The sequence below is a fragment of the Monodelphis domestica genome, chromosome 2 (genome assembly GCF_027887165.1).
Source record: "Monodelphis domestica isolate mMonDom1 chromosome 2, mMonDom1.pri, whole genome shotgun sequence".
In the NCBI taxonomy this organism is placed as follows: Eukaryota; Metazoa; Chordata; class Mammalia; order Didelphimorphia; family Didelphidae; genus Monodelphis; species Monodelphis domestica.
This window is the reverse complement of record NC_077228.1, coordinates 257,960,523-257,976,517: the sequence shown is the minus strand read 5'-3', so window position 1 is coordinate 257,976,517 and position 15,995 is coordinate 257,960,523. Positions and strand designations below refer to the sequence as shown.

The 15,995-nt window shown below is 38.9% G+C and overlaps 2 non-coding genes across 2 annotated transcripts; both read right to left on the bottom strand.

Annotated features, from left to right (window-relative positions):
* Window positions 1-259: 259 nt before the first annotated feature.
* On the bottom strand, window positions 260-331 carry TRNAW-CCA (transfer RNA tryptophan (anticodon CCA)). The gene has a single exon. It is a non-coding gene; the product is annotated as a tRNA-Trp (tRNA).
* An 8,794-nt stretch (window positions 332-9,125) lies between these two features.
* TRNAP-CGG (transfer RNA proline (anticodon CGG)) lies at window positions 9,126-9,197 on the bottom strand. The gene has a single exon. It is a non-coding gene; the product is annotated as a tRNA-Pro (tRNA).
* Between the last annotated feature and the right edge of the window lie 6,798 nt (window positions 9,198-15,995).

Genomic DNA, 15,995 nt, shown 5'->3' with positions numbered 1-15,995 from the left:
TCAAGGAAGGAACTCTACGCATAGCATAATGTCTGGCAAGCAGTAGGGGGCTTAATAAATATCTATTCAATCTCAAAAAGAGAAAGGGGAAAGAACTGGATTCAGAAGAGTAAATTTGGTTGCACCTTTCTATCTTATATGCAGCATCATAACCTATTAGGCAGGAGGTTTAATTTCAAAGGGCTCAGAAGCCCTCCAAACAAATAACAAGGAAGAAAGAAACCTAACTTTGGGAGAAAGTAAGTCTGGCCAAAAATTTTGACCCCGACGTGATTTGAACACGCAACCTTCTGATCTGGAGTCAGACGCGCTACCGTTGCGCCACGAGGCCACAGCGGCTCCTTCTCTCATTCAAGTATATGGAAAGAGAGAGTAAGCGTTCATAGGTCTGGGTGTGGAATTTCTCAAGTCCTGCTTCATCTGATCTAGGCTCTTTATTTAATCGAAGTCCAGTAGGTACTGCTATAAAGGGGACCCACGCGTGCACTAGCGCCTCTGTAACGAAAGCTCTACCCCTAGAGGGACACTGTCCCCGCTGCGAATCTCCCAGCCCTGTCGACCTTCTAGGCTCAGCCTTGGGAAAAAGAGTCGTGCACGCCAGTGCGTGCTCGTGTGTGCAGCAGCTGATTGCCATCCCCTCCTTTCCTGGTCCTCCGGGCCATTTTAGGAACGGATCACAAATTCTAATCCTCCTTTTAAAAACGTCGGATGAGAATGACCAAAATATACTATTCTCAGTAGCCCGCAGTGGTTCCAGCACCTGACTTCAAAGAGGGGAGGAGAGTGCCTGGAAAATAAAGTGAAGAAAAGAAACAGGGAAAGTTAGAAGTTGTGATTATTTCTGCAGAGAAAACAAAAATTAGGGAGCTGATGGCAGCAGGGAAAGGCTAGACCGAGTAGGGGGGAGGGGGGGAGTTCTTCAGTCAGTCAGGCACCGAGTATTTACTAAAAGTCTACTAGGTTCCAAGTACTATACTAACTGTTGGAGATGCAAAGAAAGAAAAAAACCAAACAAACAAATAAAAACTATTCCTTGTTCTCAAGGAACTCACACAGTGAAAGAGACAACATACAGACAGTTACTTTGTAGCACGAATAAGATATAGACAGTGTAAACTGAAGCTACTCATAGTTTTCTTGGCAAGGATAACGGAATAGGTTTGCAATTTCTCTCTCCTCTGGATCTTTTTCTCATGCAATCAGAAGTTAAGTGACTTGCCAGGGTCACGCAGCTAGGGAGCTTCTGAGACTCTAAATTTGTACTCAGATCTTCCTGGCTTCAGGACCAGCACTCTGTCATCTAGCTACCCCTTTCTAAGAACAAAAAAAAAAAAAAGAACTAAGATAAAGTCAAACTTCTGAGGTTCAATGAAAGTAAATCCTAGAAAAGGGTGGCTCTACCCTCAGGAAGGTCATCCAAGAGGGAGTAGCTTTACTATCTTAATTTTAAACCTTTTCTTAATCTCCATCCTTCTTGTCCTCTCTGCAGCTTTTGATGCTGCTTGTCATCCTCTTCTTTTTTTTAATTTAATTTTTAATTTAAAAAAATTTAGTTTATTTATTATTACATGTTATAACAAATTTCCACACATGTTTTTCTAAGTTATATGATCCAACTTGTCTCTCTCACACACATCCTTCTCTTGGCTCTCTCAGCCCTGGCAAGCAATTCCATCTTGGGTGCTCTCTCATCTGGGTAGGCATTCTCTCCAAAGAACAGAATATACAGAGCACTGAAACCAATGGCAGTGAGAAGCACAGATAAGCATCCCCCAACTGATAGTTGTTTAACCTCCTCAATTAGTGCTGAGAACTGATTTCATTGGAGGAAAGCTTTGATGCTGGCTGCTGATTAGAGAAAATAGAATCCTAGAGAAACTGCCTTTCTCTTTGGTGCCACCCACAGCTTTTAAAAATGAACCTCTCCTCCCCCCCTTCCCCAGTCCCCTGCACCCTTCCATCCCAGCACCACTTGCAGCCCTCTCCTCTGTGGTTCCAGAGAAAGAAATTCCTCAAAACCACAGAGCTGGTTTGGATAACTTTTCAGAACCCAGTTTAAGTGGAAACTTTTTGTTGTTGTATTCATACAATTTTTAATAATTCTTTTCAGACATTTTTCAATCCATGTTCTCTCCCTTCCACCTCTCCATTCCTACTTCCCAAGAACACAGGCAATATAATATAGGTCATACATGTGTTATTATACAATTAAGTGGAAACTTTTTCATTGAAAATACATACTGTTCCCTAAACTAACTTGAGAGATGCCCTGAAGACAAGAATTTCTTTTGCTCTTGTGACTCACTGCTAGATTTCTATAAATATTTATGCCCACTCACCTCAGCATATTATGACTCCTCCCCCACCCCTAGTTTATGTGGTAGGGGGTGGGGTTGGATGCCAGCTAGATGACTCAGGGAATTGAGAGCCAGACTAGAGATGGAAAGTTCTGTGTCCAAATTTTACACCGGACACTCTCTAGCCATGTGACCCTGGGCAAGTCACTTAACCTCCATTGCCTAGCCCTTACTGCTCTTCTACCTTGGAATTGATACTTAGTGTCTATTCTAAGACAAAAGGTAAAGATTCAAATAAAAATGTTAGTGGTGGGGTGGAGTGAGGGTAGCAAAGTGTCTCAGTGGATAGAGAGCCAGTCTAGGGAGGTCCTGGGTTCAAATATGACTTCAGACACTTTCTAGCTATATGACCTGGGGTTTCTAAGACAGAGGGTGAGTGTTTAAAAAAAAAGTTGCTGAAGTTATCTTGGTTGACTTGATTAAATAGGAAGGATACCATTGGAAAATTTAGGATCCTTAGTAATGACCAATAAATATGTCTTCTCCTCTTTCCTTTCATAATGTTGCACCCTGAGAGTGAGTCATAACTGAATGACCACTCTCCCCACCTATGGAACTATTCCAGTCTGCCAGTGTGGATAGAGGTGGGGTAATCAAAGCATCTTCACTCCAGGAAGAGAGCCTGGAGAGAGCTGGAGATTGGGGTTATACTGTGCACTCACTATATTATATACAAACCAGCAACAGGGTTGTCTCTGTCTGTACAATGATAACCCATTATGTCCTCTCATAAATCCTTCTAGAGCACCTAATATGATGTAGTAGGCCTTCCTATAATTCAGTTTACTTTTCCTGGGTACCAGCATAATTAAACATGCCTGGCCCCAACTTCTTTTTCAGCTATATATTTTCAAGGTTCAAGATTTCAAGGAGCAGAGACTCTCATTCTAAATCTGTGATATTGTGATCTTGCTAGAGGGTTTATTGGGTACTATACAAATCACTTCTTCCCTACACAGGGAAGGTCTGAGTCTGAGAAGACAAAAGGGGGCCACAGCAAACCAGAACTGGGAGGAACCTCAGAGATTATCTAATCCCCATCCCATCATTTTCTCTAACTACAAATCAGGTAAATTATTTTAAACTGTATATTTAAAAAGTACTTCCTTCTCTTCTTTCAGAAGTGGGAGAGCATGGCTGTGGAACATGAATATACTGACAGATTCTATTAATGTAGCCATAATTTTTGTTGAACTGCTTTTTTCCCTCCTTTTATATTCTTTGTTAGAATGAATGACTGGAATTGGGAACATATTTGAAAATGTAATGTGAAAGAAAAAGTTAATTTTTTTTTACATTGAAAAATGTAACTAACTCCAAATTCAAACTGAAGCGAAAAATCAGAATATGGAAATTATTTTTAAAAGTTAGGTTGGAGGAGAGGGAGGAAAAGAATAAGCATTTCTACAGACAAGTGGCAGGCACTGTACTAAAAAGCACTTTACAAATATCATCTGGCTTGATCTTCACAACAGCCTTGTGAGGTCTGTGCTGGAAGGTGGTAGCTCAGGCCAGAAACAGTTACTCAGGGCTAAAACTGGAACAAAATGAAACACTCATAGATCATTTGACACTACCAAAAAAGAAATACTCAAGAAAAAGATTCTCAACAAATATACGGACTTTATTTGATTTCCTGCCTCTTGGATTGTCCACAATGGGGAAGCAGCTGGAACTTCCTCTGGCTTTGGGGGTGGGAGGTGGGGGTGGAGGGAAGTTATGTCAATGACTGGAGCCTTTAGTCTCCTGAGCCAATTCCTTTTTTTATAAAGAGATTTTTATTCATTTGTTTTTGCCTAGATTTCATCCTGTATCCCTTCCTCCTCTCTCTCAGAGAGTCAACCCTCATTAAACAACAAAAAAAGATTTTTTTTTTTAAATGGGAGAAAAAAATTCAGCAAAACCAATAAACTCATCAAAAAATCTGGCATATACTATGTTTCACATCCAGTGACCACAAAAGGAGTAGGAAAGATGTCTTCCCCATCTCTTCTTTGGGACTGCTTGTTTTTTTTATGGTTTAACAATACTCAATTTATTTTTTACAATACATTTTTGTTGATAGCTTTCGGGTTTTTTTACTTCATCAAAAATTTCCTCAGTATCTCACCTCCCTTCTCTGAAAGCCATCCCACATAATAATAATATTTTAAAAGAAAAACTAGAAAAGGAGAAAAAAACTCCAAAATTTATCAATAAATTTAAAAAAATATATATATGCATATATATATATGTATATATATAAATTAATGTCCTGGGCACATCAGAATAAATTAGAATAACTTTCAAGGCCTCTATTTACCAAGAGACTTTGATCTGGCCTTAGGACTGTGTCACCAGACTGACTGGCTAGAAATCTGAAGAAAATCGTAATTAACATGCTGGGTGCCCAGAAAGGGTGGAAAAGGAAGGTAATTCCCAGATGAGATTGGCAGTAGTTAGATAATAGAATGCATGGATTATTAAATAATACTGTTTTCACTCCTGAATTGCAGAAATACCAAGATCTGAGCAAGAATCTTCCATGAATCTAAAGAGATCTCTACCTGCCCCCAGAACTCCATGAAGCAAAGGACACTGAACTCAAAATGTTTTTAAAACAAGAGTTCAGAGATACTCCAATTGCTGGAGGGATTAGATTTGAATCTTTCTAGAGTTTTACAAGAGGTTGTAAAAATTTGCATATGGGAAACAAAGAATGGTTATAGGTTGAATTATTACCTTTTTTTTTACTTAATTAAATGTTTGGCTATTAGATTTGGGATGAAAGTACTTCACTGGTGAGGGTGATATATTTGTATATTAACTCCCGTATTAGACTGAATAGATAAGTACTATCTTTTGCCTTTTTATTTAAATTTTCCTGGTACCCAGCACAGTGACTGGCACATAGGAGGCACTTATTAAATATTAATTAATTGATTAATTTGTCATTATTACTTGAAATACTTTATGCTGAATTGAGGGAAAATAGCAAAGGTTTTGAAAGCCAAAACATGGGAGGGAGGGAGAGAGAAAAAGAAAGGGAGGGAATGTTAAAAGATATAAAATTTCTTAAAGAGAGGCATCTCACTACTCTCCACTACTGGAAAGATCCTCACCCATGTTATACTCAACAGGCTCCTGTCATCTGTTTCAGAGCAGAACCTGCCTGAATCACAATGTGGCTTCCAAACAGATCGCAGCACCATAGACATGGTCTTCATGGTGAGGCAAATGCAGGAAAAATGCCTTGAGCAGAACCTGAGTCTCTACATTGTCTTCATAGACCTGAGGAAGGCATTCGACACAGTGAAGAGGGACGCATTGTGGGTGATCCTTAGCAAGCTCGGTTGCCCTGCAAAATTTGTCAAACTGATCCAGCTCTTTCCTGTCGACATGACTGGGGAAGTCCTATCTGGTGGAGAGACTTCCGATCGCTTCAGCATCTCCAATGGCATGAAACAAGGCTGTGTCCTCGCTTCGGTACTATTCAACCTATACTTCACCCAAGTATTATGACATGCTGTGATGGATCTAAATCTGGGCATCTACATCAAATACCGACTGGATGGCTCACTATTCGACCTTCGCCGCCTGACTGCAAAAACAAAGACAACAGAGAGACTCATCCTGGAAGCTCTCTTCACAGATGACTGTGCTCTCATGGCCCACCAAGAAAATCATCTTCAAACCATTGTGGACAGGTTCTCCACAGCAACAAAACTGTTTGGCCTGACTATCAGCCTCAGCAAAACAGAGGTGCTGTTCCAACCTGCACCAGGGAGGCCAACTAACCAGTCATGCATAACTATTGACTGCACACAGCTTTCTAATGTCAACACTTTCAAGTACCTGGGCAGCACCATCGCCAACGACGGGTCCTTAGACCACGAAATTAATGCCAGGATCCAAAAGGCCAGCCAGGCACTCGGGCGGCTACGCTCCAAAGTCCTCCAACACAGAGGTGTAAGCACTGCAACGAAGCTCAAAGTGTACAACGCAGTGGTCCTCAGCTCGCTCCTGTAAGGTTGCGAGACATGGACACTGTACGAAAGCACATGAAACAGCTGGAGCAATTCCACCAACGCTCTCTCCAGTCAATCATGAGGATCCGATGGCAGGACCGAATCACCAACTAGGAAGTCCTCGACAGAGCCAACTCCACCAGCATCGAAGTCATGGTCCTCAAAACCCAGCTACGATGGTCTGGACACGTCATCTGCATGGACCCACAGCGAATACCAAGACAGGTATTCTATGGTGAACTGTCAGCTGGACTCAGGAAACAAGGCCGACCAAAGAAAAGATTCAAGGATCAGCTAAAGTCAAACTTGAAGTGGGCTGGCATTACACCAAAGCAACTAGAACTCGCTGCCTCTGTCAGAAGCAGCTGGTGAACCCACATTAACCATGCCATGGTTTTGAAGATGAATGACGTCGACGTGTTGCCACTGTGCATGAACGCCGACACCAGGCCACAACTGCACCTCCCGTAACAACTGGCGTCCCATGCCCCATGTGCCACAAACTTTGTGCCTCAGTCTTTGGACTTCAAAGCCATATGAGGGTACACCGTAGATGAAAACGCACAAAGACAATTGTCATTCTGGGTCACAGAGAGACTACTACTATACTATTTTTAACTCTCCCTGGCACTAGATTTGACAGGCCCTTGGTCCTTCTCTGTTTTCTTGCTACCCACAGTGTCTCTGAACAGTTTCTCTTTCAATTTCTAAATCTCTGGAAATTAAATCCTTCTTAATTGATCCTCCTTACCTTACTGCAAAAGCAGAAATAGTCAAATTTTCAAGAGTTAGAAAACAAGTTGTTGACATTTGTTGTTCTATGTTATAAAGGAAAGTAAGGGACACATAGAAGCACTGCCCCCCCAAAAAATTTCCCTATGAATTCCACTAATCTGAGATTTATTATTTTTAAAAAATCAAATGAAGGGTGTGGATTATGTTAATCAAAACATTTCCTCCTGACATCCAACTAAAATTAGGTACTTCTACATAAGCTCAGGTTAATGATTGGAATGATTTTGGGACAACTTGTATGAACTGATACAAAGTGATAGAAGTGATAGAAGCAAAATCAGAAACACAATTTATACAGTAGTAGAATTATTATAAAGAAAACCAGCTTAAAAAGACATAGTAATTCTAGTCAGCACAATGACCAAACAGACTTCCAAAGAACTCATAATGCTTTAAAAATTCTATACAGTTCTGGATAGAGAATTGATGGACTCACCATATAGATTGAAATATCTTTTCTTCTACTTCTTTTTTTTCTTCTTTATTTGGAACACAGCTAATGTGGAAATTTGTTTTGCATGACTATATTTGCATGACCTTATTTGTAATTATTTTTCTTACCTTCTCAGTGGGTGAAGGAGAGAATTAGGTACTGAAAAGAAAATAGAATAAAATATTTTTTAAGTTTGTCGGGTAAGGAGAGGTGGGGCAAAACAGAGTACAGGGTTGAATGTGTATGATGTGGGGTAAAGGACAGCCAGTTACTGGACTCCTGTGGTGATAGTGGTTGGGGAAGAATGCCTGAAATTCTTCTCTGCCTAACACTGAAAACCATGTTATCTTTGATATAAGCATTGTGAACTAAAAATGACTCTATGGATAGAAATTTAATAATAGCTGATTAACAATAGTCTGCATGAATAGATATTAATGATAGCATTTATATGCCTTAAAGTCTGCAAAGAGCTTTAAAACTCTGAGAAATTACCCATCTTACACATAATGAAACTGAGGCAGACAGAGGTTAAGTAACTTGCCCAGGGCTCCCCAGTTAGTAAGAAGCAAAGGCACAATCTGAAGTTTTCCTGACTCCAAATCAACTATGCCACCTAACCTCCTCTACAAAAAAAGTATTCTAAAACAGTGGTGGCACAGTGATCTGAAATCAGAAAGACCTCATTTTCCTGAGTTTAAATATATCCTCAGCCACTTCCTCTCTGTATGGTCCTATGTCCTAACACCAATTTCATAGCCTTTACTGCTCTTATGCCTTGGAACCAATACTTAATATTGATTCTAAGACGGAAGATAATAGTTTTAAAAACAATAAAAAAAATAAAAGTCAAGAAGATAGAATATGTAAGGTGAAGGATGGTGAGATCTTGAACTATCTGGATTAATCTTCCTAAAATGTTGATTTCATATATTATCCTTTTGGTTTAAAAATGTCCAATTGGAGGGCAGCTAGGTAGATTGAGAGCCAGCTCAGAGACTGAAAGTCTTAGGTTCAAATTTGACCTAAGACAGTTCCTAACTATGTGACTCTAGCATTTAACCTCCATTTCCTAGCCTTTATCCCACTTCTGCCATGAAACCAGTACACAGTATCCATTCAAAGGTAAGGGTTTTGTTTTGTTTTTAATGTCCAATTGGTTCTACAACCAGAGAATAAGTAAAGCCCAATAGCCTTAGTCTGACATTTAGGACTTAATCACAATCTGACTTCAGGTAACTTATCCAACTTTATCTTTTACTATTCCAGGACCTCTGTAATTCTCTGCCCCTCACTATCTCTGGAGAGGTCACTTAGATTTCTACCTCCCTGACTTTGCTAATGCTAAAAACGTTTCCCCATTCCTACCCACATCTCTTACTTATTTTCATATATTTGTATTCGAGGGGCCACTAAACTCAAATGTGTACTTAGTGAGTGTCATTGCCCTCCCCTCTCCTTTTTTTAGTGTTCACGGTAAAGTAGACTTTTTCAGTTTCTCTTGAGTCTATTAAAAAGTAAAATCTCAAAAGTGGGCTCGTCCGGGATTTGAACCCGGGACCTCTCGCACCCGAAGCGAGAATCATACCCCTAGACCAACGAGCCGACAAAATGGTGGGTCCTTAGAGAAACTTCTGAGGCTGCGTGTGGTATGCATGCTTTAGCTGGGGGAATGTGTTTCTAAGGTTTTTGGATAAGGCCAATGTTTCAGCGCCAGGGAATTCTTAGTGAGGACATCAGGCTCTTAAACTCCGTCTCTAGATTGCAGCTCCTCCCAGGAAATAGCGTTAGGGAAGTTGGAAGGAGGGGAGGGATCCTCAACTCCTCCCCGAGTTCCCCTCAATTGAGCGCTTTCTCTTTCCCTCTGGGTCGTCCCCCTAAACTCTGATCTCGCTGGTGCACTTCTTCTTGACCTATTTAGCGTCCTGAGACGTCCTAATCAGTCCCCGGACACGATACAAGCAACCTTCCTTAGCCTGGGGTCCCAGTGTCAAAGTCCCCTTTCCTGAACCCCAGCTACCTCTGTCCTTCCATTCTAGCCCCTTGCCATGATCCCAGCTTGGGGGTCTATTGCCGATGCTCCTAGCACTGCTCGGGTTTTCTTAGACTGACTGTCTACTTCTCCGGAGAAGAATGGGGACTAGTGAGTCTAACAAAAAATACCCTTTCCTGGAGTTGACTGAAGAGTGCAGAGACCGAAAGGGAGGTGTTGAGGCCCTAATCGAGACCCATTCCGAAGGATGACTTCCTCTTATTCCAGCACATGTTCGCTGTCAGGGACTCATGCAAAAATGATTGAAGGCAAACCTTATGGGACTGACGGTCTGTTTGGGGGAGAAGAGATGCATATGGTATATGATAAAGGTTATAACGGTAGTACAAACAACTGTTTGGATTATCCAAATCCATTATCCAAATCCAACACACATACAAATATAAGTACACGTGTTTACGTAGGAATATACATTGATATGTACGTATATATAAATTTTATATAGCTATATAGGAGTTAGGGAGTTATAGTTACTGTTATTGTTTGTATGAAGAAATTTTGTTGTCATAAATCAGTAGCATCAAAATTATGCAAAATCATTCCCTTATTGGTACAACCTAGGACATATGTGTTTCTCTCATATTTCATAACTATATTTTTAGAGCTTACAAGGAGCCTTGAAGTTGAACCCTTTCATTTTACAGTCAAGGAAATTAAAAGTACTGAGGTATTATGACATTGTACCAAATAAATTGGTGTTATAAAAATAAAATATTTATTGAAATATATAAGGATAAAAAAGGATTTCTAATTCTAAGGGATTCTAAATCCACCCAAATAAACTCCCTGGTTCTGCAAGGAACCGCTTCTCCTGTGTTTCACAGGCTACACTAATCCTCTCTGATCTGACTAACCCAAATTTATACTATATAAATAAAACTATTCGTGCCACTGGACCCAGGCTTCCAACGCCAAGAGAGTGGGACTGTCTCTGTGCATCGACTTTTCCACTTAAATCTCTTTCATGCACAAGTATCTTTGTGCACACATGCACAAAGACAATCTTCATTCTCGGCTTCTGAGAGACTACTACCACCACCACCACCACTATTATCCTTATAATTCTTAACTTCACCTTTCAATTATAAAATAGCAAAGGCTAGCTGATTGAGTCTCAACAAGAATCAAGTTAGGACTCTGAGGCTTAACAGACTCAAAGTCCAAATCAAAAAACAGGCTTTTCTTTTGTCTTCTCAGAGTTAAATCAATCTATAAAAACTGCAATAGATAGTCAATAATGTTTCCAAGTTGGGAAAGGAAAACACTAAGCTCCTTCAGGTCTTTCCCTCAGACAGAGAGAGAGGCAAAGATATTACCTCCTCCAGCCCTGAGAAAGAGTCTCTGAGAGTGTGTCTCTGCCTGTTGCCAGAGTCCAACTCCTAACTGCCAGAGTGAGTAATTGACCCAGAAAAGTGGTTATAACTGTCAGCATTTGAAATTAACATGTTCTCTCAGCTCTGCTTCAAAATCCAATTCTTTCTCAAGTCAGCCACTTTACTTTTTATCCCTAAACTAATAAAACAATACTTATATTCTAATATCATCCTTACAGATTGTAACAAGCTCATGAACCTGCTAGATCAGGATTCAACTAAAATTCTTCTGGCTCCATGTTCAATATTCTCCACAAAAGTGTGAATGACCCAGATCACATAGCTAGGAAGAGAATTCAGCATATTTCTCATTATCAATCCTCAGCTTTCCCCAATAGAATGTAATGATAATAACTTATTATAAATAATAATTTAATTTTAACAATTAAAACTATATAGCACTTTAATGAATTAAACTATTTATAAAGTGAACCATTTACTTAAAAAAGCTACTTATATGGTGCTTTAAAGTTTACATATATGTGTTATATATCACATATACATTATATGTAAATACATTATACATAGAGATAATATATCATTATATATGCTTCTACATCTCTTCCAAAGAGATTTTTTTAAAAAGGGAAAATGACTTATTTGTACAAAAATATTTATTGAAGCTCTTTTTGTGGTAGCAAAGAATTTGAAATTGAGGGGTTGTCCATCAATTGGGGAATGGTTGAAGAAGCTCTGTTATATGGTTGTGATGAAATGCTATTGTGCTATAAGAAATTTGAAAAATAATGATTTCAGAAAAATCTGGAAAGACTTACATGAACTGATGCAAAGTGAAATAAGCAGAAACAGAAGAACATGTATACAGTGGTGACAAAATTTTTGACAAAAAATTGTGAATGGTCTAGTTATTCTCAGCAATGCAGTGATCCAAGAAAATCCTAGAGATTCATGATGGAAAATACCAACTGCCCTCCAAGAAAAAGCAGATGGAATCTGAATGTAGACTGAAACATGCTATATTTCACTTTCTTTCTGCCTTTTTTTTTAAGAATCACAATTGTGAGTCACCTAGGCAGTGGAGAGATTCACAAAGGTTGAAAATGAGTTATAGCATATTACCAAAACAATTGTAAGAAATTGCAAAAATATATCATTAGAGATATCCAACCATAAAGAGAGGTGGGCTGGTTTTGTGGTGAGAGTTGGGGATAATTGGAGATCTTAGAGAAAGATGGGAGACTTACAAGAGGGCATAGACAAAATTCTCAAAAATGAGAAGGCATAGAGTAAGTGGGTGAGTGGGTTTCAATTTTTATCAGTGGAGCGAAGATCTATATATGTGTCATAATAAGTCTATTCAGTTTTTGTTCAATCTGCTGAACTTCATTCTTACTCTAAATTCATACCTAAAAAATTAAGCAGTTTCACTATAAATGATAGCTAATATCACTAATAAATAATATAAATAAATGTTAGATAGCCCTGTAAGATTTTCAGAGTTCTTTATTTATGTTATCTTATTTGGTCCTCATAACAACCCTATGACATAGGTACCATGCTATATCCCCATTTTATAGATGAGGAAATAGCTTCAGAGAGGTTATTTGACTCATCCGAGATCATATAGCTAGTCAGGTTTCACACTCAGGATTCCCTGACTCCTTCTCAAGATTTCCTGACTCCTCCATTGCACCACCCTCTTGCTTATGACATGAAAATCCATTATCGTGAAAACAAGAACAAAGTCCTATGAGATGTAAGTAGTGCTTCTCAGATGAACTCAGGAATATTTGTGTTAATGCCAATATCTCTCTATTTTTGACATCTCTTTATCTAGTTTCTCTCTGGGTTCAATAGCTATTTACTATGTGCTAGAATATTCTCAGAAAACTGCTAAACTTGGAGAAATTTTCTAATTGACTTGCTCTAATGTTGGAAAGTGAGGGAATTCTTTTCTCCAATTGGGTATCTTCTCTTCTCTCAATCTTAAACTGCAAACTTATAGGCAGACAAAATTACTATTAACAACCATTTGGTTTTTTTTAGATTTTTGGAAATTTTTATTTAATTAATTTAGAATATTTTTCCATGGTTATAAGATTCATGTTCTTTCCCTCCCCTCTCCCCATCCCCCTCCTGTAGCTGACTTTTCACTGGGTTTTACATGTGTCATTGATCAAGACCTATTTCCATGTTATTGGTGTTTGCACTAGGATGTTCATTTAGAGTCTACATCCCCAATCATATCCCCATCAACTCATGTGATCAAGCAGCTGTTTTTCTTCTGTGTTTCTATTCCCACAGATCTTCCTCTGAATGTGGATAGCGTTCTTTCTCATAAATCCCTCAGAATTGTCCTGGATCAGGAGAACATTGTACACAGAAACTGATACACTGTGGTACAATTGAATGTAATGGACTTCACCATTAGTAGCAATGCAGTGATCCTGAACAACTTGGAGCAATCTACAAGAAAAAACACTATCCACATTCAGAGGAAAAACTGTGGGAGCAGAAACACAGAAGAAACAACTGCTTGAATATATGGGTCGAGGGGATATGGTTGGGGATATAGACTCCAAATAAACATCCTAATGTAAACACCAACAACATGGAAATAGGTTTTGATCAAGGACACATATAATACCCAGTGAAATTGCACATCAGCTATGGGAAGGGTGGGGGTAGGAGAGGGAGGGAAAAAATATGATTCTTGTAACCAAGAAATAATGTTTAATTTAAATTAAAAAAAAAAAAAAGAATTGTCCTGGATCATTACATTGCTTCTAGTAGATAAGTCCACTACATTCGATTGTACCACAGTGTATCAGTCTCTGTATATAATGTTCTCCTGGTTCTGCTCCTCTCACTCTGCATCAGTTCCTGGAGGAATGACCATTTAATTTAAAAGAAGGAATAAATAATATCAAAATGTAGATAAAAGTTTTTTTAAAAGGTACAGGGATTAGTAATAGGGATTTCAGTTAAGGTCACTTCTTTTTTACCCTCTACCATCCTACTCTAAGTATTCCAAGGAGGTTACTGCAACTGTAGGTAGAGATTTTCCTAGCATTCATTGAGAAAACCAAAGGAAACAAAAGTAGAATTGAGTGGACTTTACTATAATAGCTAGTTTGGCACCAGTCACACTCTTATAAGGGGAAAGCTAGATGGTAAAGCAATGGACTTGAATTCAAATTCAGCCTTAAACACTAGTTGTGTGACCTCAGAGAAGTCAGTTAACCATATTTACCTCAGTTTCCTCATCTATAAAATGAGCTGGAGAAAGAATGGCAAACCACTCCAGTATTTTTGCCAAGAAAACCCCAAATGGGGTCACAAAGTCAGATATAACTGAACACCACATAGCAAGAGTATCATCTCTTTTCATTCTCTGGGCTATGACCAATGGAATCTTGTTCTTACCTTTCCACAACCTTTGTCTAGTGCCCCACCAAAGGGCTTTCCTTTCCTCAAGGCCATAGAAACCCACCCTCCAAAAAATCAAGCTCTCTTGAAAGTCTGCTTTAGCCCAGGGATTCTCTATCATTCTAAATAGGTTCTCCAAAGATTCTTTGATCCTCTGATAGGTCCCCCACAGTTTCTGAGATTCCCTTGAGATCTTTTTAAACAATTGTGGGTTTCATCAACAAAGGGAATACATAATTATTGTATTGTAACAGATAACATATTAAAGGGCTCTCACTATCACTTTCACATCAGTCCCAAATGCATCCTCAACCAGCTAGAATTGAATCTGTCCAGATTCTCTACAGCATAATGGTAAAAGAACCCAGACAGTTTTGCTGCCTCCTTATTAGTTCCTGTGCCACTCAAATTGAAAGACAAGGACTCGCTCAAGTCATTCAGGGGAAAGGTAAAGAATTTCTCAACAATTCTTGACTATGCTGATGACCAATTGTCTTGGAAAACCTTAGTTATTCCTCTGGCTGCTTCTGCAATGTTCGTAGGCCATTTGTCCCTCCTTATTTTTATCAGCTGGATTCAACTGCCTGCTCTACTCAATACTCCGTCGTCTTCAAACCAGAATGGGAAATCCCAAAGGGACTGTTTCTTTCTGTTCCCTTTCACCTCCTGTACTTTGTCATCTCTTGTTTTTTTCAAACTTCGGGGGTTCTCACACCTGGTGGCTTCTCTTAAATGAAATATGTCCCCTATCCCAAAGCATCATGGGAAATGTAGTTCAGAACATTCTCTCTTACGCCTTAAATTGTAAAACATTGCTAGAAAGTGATAGATCCAAAGAGTCTGTTCATATTTTCATAAACACCTTTGGGGGATGGGGGTGGGACAGAACAAATGAGATGGGAATAAACTTTTTTTTTTCTTTTAGAGAAAAATAACTTGGAAAAACTATTTTTAGAAGATTTTAATTTTTGCTTTCATTTCATTTTTTAATTTTCAATTCCAAATTTTCTCCCACTCTCCACTCCACCCCCTTTGAGAAGGCAAGAAATATATAACGATAACTGTTATATCTGTATATATACTATGTATCTACAAATACATATATATTATGAAGTCACGCAAGACATATTACTGTATTAGCAGTGAGGACAGGGAGAAACAAGAAAAATAAAGTGAAATAAAATGCTTCAATCTGCATAAGTCCTTTACAGCTTTTTAAAAAATAGTCGTGGATCATCGTATTGATCCGAATAGCTCTTTCACAGTTGTTTATCTTTACAATGCTGTCGTTTGTACACGATAAGAAGCATAGTTTGACAAGCACCAGCTCAGTCCTATCAACCTCACCCATACCCTAAGAAAGATTTTTGGGAAACAATAAAACTTCCTAGTTGTTCCCTCTTCTTTTAAAGCGTTAATCCAGAGAAAAGGGTAAACTTGGGCAATGACTCCAGTCTGTTTTTTTCTAATTGGCTGATTTTTCCGTCACTCAGTCCAATTTCGAACTCCAGTCTCCTCCATTGGGTAGCTATTCCCCCAGGAGGCGGGTTCTTCTTTTGCTTTCGAGCCTTGTATGATCCAGCCAAT